The 3,886-nt window shown below is 43.0% G+C and overlaps 1 protein-coding gene across 2 annotated transcripts in view; it reads right to left on the bottom strand.

Annotated features, from left to right (window-relative positions):
* The window catches only part of ntn2 (netrin 2), a 46,362-nt gene that overhangs the window by 39,863 nt on the left and 2,613 nt on the right, over positions 1-3,886 (bottom strand). Inside the window, exon 1 of one of the 2 annotated variants that reach the window (XM_032503083.1) lies at positions 3,482-3,825. The exons of the other annotated variant lie outside the window; for it this stretch is intronic. The gene's annotated coding sequence lies outside the window, so the exon portion shown is untranslated. Of the gene's footprint in view, positions 1-3,481; positions 3,826-3,886 lie in introns of those variants that run through there. 2 annotated transcript variants of the gene reach the window in all.

The following is a 3,886-nucleotide window of genomic DNA, read 5'->3' as shown; positions in this document are numbered from 1 at the left end:
TATTTAAACTGACACACAGAGAGCAAAACCTCTATTCAAGTCTCCAAAAGTCTAAACACATTTTCTGATTTAAATTTTAAATGCACTGAACACGGTCCTCTGCATAAGAAACAATCTGACATAAAGTCACATGTTTGCCATTTGAAAACGCTGCCATACAAAATGACACTACAAGAGCTTACTGGCCAGTAAATGTACCACCCGGCCTAACACCTCAATGGTTAATTGTTACCACTTCAATCAGGCAGTAAGCACTATGAAAAGAGCACCTTTTTTGACAACAACAATGGAAGACCCAGCTGTGTGGCAAGATGCTGCCTTTTTCTTTCTTTCTATATATTTTTTCTGCACATTTTCTTTTTCAGTTTACTGGTTTTTGTGAGCATACTTTTGTTCAGTCCAATGTAAATATATCTGCTGTGCATATGTTGCATTGACTTGTTTGGTGAAAAAAAAAAGGTTTCAACAGCATGTGTGTGTATCTGCAAATAGTTCTGTGCATGTGAACAATGTGAATAATTTTCTACAATTTGAACTATTTTAGTATTATGGCAAAACATACCAAAGATGAAAGTGATTTTCATTATGCGCAACAGTGTGTAGTGGGTCAGACAATAATCTGGTAATGCTAATGAAATGTGTGCCATTAGGTGTCAAAGTTTGATTTTGATAATGTTATAAGTAGTTTTGGTTACAGTGCTTCATTTTGCAGGATATATGAGGTATTTTGCAGTTTGGGTGTGTGGTTTTGTGAATTGTGTCAAGTATTTTGATAAAACCAGCCTACCTTGCAAAATTGTGTTTTAGCAATTGGAAAAAAACTGTAACCACAGCTGCAGTCTGTCAAAATCAGCAGCGTATCATAACATAGCTCAGGCTTTTTCAACGGATCAGAAGGGCACAAAGTATTAGGAAGTAATGTTAAGAAATTTCAGGAAAATGTTCTTTGTACAAAAAACGACTTCATGGCTTTGGTTAAAATTGCCACTTTGTAAAAGGTTAGGGGTGTTTTGTCGTCATGGTTACAATAATGAACGTGTTAGGGAACGATTGTGGTCAAGCTAACATAACCAAAACGATGTTGACTGTTGGTTTGAAAAATACGAAAAACAAAGTCTCCCATGTTAGATGTGGATCCATCCATCCACCCAGACTTCCTCCTTACACGGACTTTGTCTCTCTGTGACCTCACCTCAGAGGCTCCTTTGCTCACCTGATAATTCCTACAGCCGCTAGTGGTCTTTGTCACTTATGGCAACAGTGGCAATACATTTGCCATTATGTGGCACTTGCTGAAACAACTGATTGCTCTCATTCTTCTTAGGAGGCTGCTCCGTTAGCATGGTTAGATTAGCAGGTTAGCATGAGAGCAAAGAGCTTGTCCATCTTCATGGCAGCAGCCTGCTATTTTGATATGTTGCTTTGCCCTCTGTGCTGAATAACTGTTGACGAGATGAGCAGAACAGTCAGATAAGAATACTGATTTCGGGCACAGATCGGCTGTGGACCTCACACACACACACACACACACATCCCCTCTGCATCTGGAGGAAATGTGTGGCTGACACATGCAGGCCTAGCAGGGTGCAGGGAGTGGCAGGATGAAGCGTGTGAATCTTGGCCCCTGGATCCTCTTCACACAGTGCGAGACATCATGGGTGTCATGCTGACGAATGACAGGTATTTTAACAGGAAGCGTGAGCTGGCACACACCCAATTTGTCACTCAAAGAGAAAACACACGGACATATAAGAAGTAAGACCACATTCTCACCTCTGAATTGGAGACAATATATGTGTGTGAATATTGATTGAGGGTACTTTATCACCACATCCATCTCCAGGTCTAAATATAAATTCATATCGGGGATGGAAATGATCCAGGAAGGAAAGAATATAAAAATCTCTACATGTGAAATTCCACGTGGAGTCAAATCACAATATTAAACTACCATTCAAGAAAACTTATGAGTCATATTGACTCAAAGAGCAGATTGGTGTTTACACCCGGCAAAAACAGAAAAAGAAGGGCTGACAGAAAGAGAGATTGCTCATCCTGTGCTTTCTCCATCTCCATCCATCCGCTTTACTCTGGGGTTCATAAAACACACACACACACACACACACACACACACACACACACACACACACACACACACACACACACACACACACACACACACACACACACACACACACACACACACACACACACACACACACACACACACACACACACACACACACACACACACACACACACACACACACCGCGTGAATAAAATCTGCACTATGTTGCTGTGGATTAGCTTCCACATCATGTGCCCTCAGCAGCTCCTAGCTCTACCTCCCTCACTCTGTTATTGATGGAGGCAGGGTGTGATGCAATTAAATAATGACTAATTTGCTAAATCAGGGCAGTGATGGCCATGCTCCAGAGAAACAGCACCCAACCCGCAGTCAACTTGAACATTTCCCCTGGTTTACGTTTTACATTGTTCGCAGGGAGGACTCAGAGGCCTTCTTCGTGGACTGATTCCAGTCATTTGGGTGAGGGTGAGAAGTAGGTCAAGTGGCTGACACTGTTTCAGAATCCAATAGGGGCATACTTTAGGTCTATTGAAGCAGTTAAGATAAGCAATCTGTGTGGGACTCTCGCTTTCACTTCCAGGCTTGTTGCTGCTTGTGAGCCGAGAGTAGATGAGCTTAGAGATCCCATCATTATTGTAATAGTTATAGTCTGCTGTAATTGTAATAGTCTGCTGTGTCCTATCACACCTTGACCACGCTGGGCTTCAGTGTCAAATCCAGCTCACCATCACTTTATTCCTCAATGAACTACAGAGAAGACAACTTAAAGCTGCCTGACATTGTCCTTGTACTTTTCGATTTCAAGTTGCCCTATAAGACTCTTCAAAACTGAAAAATCATGTGTTTTTTTCACACATATATTCGGCATTAAAACGAAAAGGGAAAATATTAGAAGTGACAAACGTTATTGGGAGACTTGGCCGAGGGCAGTGTCGAGGAAGACGGGAACCAAGGAGTGCGCTGCTTGCTTTGGCAACCGAACTTGGCTCTGATTCAAAGTCGCTATTAAAGCTCCCTGGCTCCGTACAGCCCACCTCTTGTACCTCGTATTAAATTATCGGCGAGAGCTGGTTTTCTCGCTTTTGTTGGTGCGTCTTTCGAAACCGAGGAGGCTGACACCTGTCTGTGGTGTCCGCCGCTCGGATCCAGCGCGCCATGCTGATTCAGCGACCCAAGCGCCTACTTACGGTCACACGAGCTCAGCCTATAATAAAGTAATGTCAGTCATTACCTTCATTTAAAACAAATAGCAGTAATGGTCCAGAAAGCGCTGTGAGTCACTCACTTCTTTCTAAGAGAATAAGTGGTGCGCAAAACGGAAATCCGCTTTCCACAAAAACACACTGAATGTGAAATAAACAGACACGGTGACCTGCAAATTATAAACTCACCCCGGTGTCAAGTCGTCAATGTTGCTGTCTTTTGAATTTAAAAAGGACGTCCCCCTGAGATCCACACCAATTAGCATTTAGGTTCTCTTCCATCAGAAATTGTCCCCTCCAAACGCAAAAAAAGTGTCTCGTGTTTCTCACACTTGCCTCGTTAAAATATTAAAAAGGACAAGAGAAGCGCTTGCAACATAGTCAAAAGTGTGGGCACACCGAGAGGAGGCGGACCACTGCATCCGCACCCGAAGCTCAGACTAACTGAAAGCCGTCCAGTACATCCATAGGTTGTAAAGCGAGCCCGGGGTAGGCTACTCCCCATTAAAATCAAACCCAGATTTTCCCAACCATGTATGCGCACGCGAGAGAGAGAGAGAGAGAGAGAGAGAGAGAGAGAGAGAGAGAGAGAGA

The sequence above is a fragment of the Etheostoma spectabile genome, chromosome 21 (assembly GCF_008692095.1).
Source record: "Etheostoma spectabile isolate EspeVRDwgs_2016 chromosome 21, UIUC_Espe_1.0, whole genome shotgun sequence".
Taxonomy (NCBI): domain Eukaryota; kingdom Metazoa; phylum Chordata; class Actinopteri; order Perciformes; family Percidae; genus Etheostoma; species Etheostoma spectabile.
The sequence above is the reverse complement of the archived record's forward strand: the minus strand, read 5'-3'. Positions and strand labels throughout refer to the sequence as shown.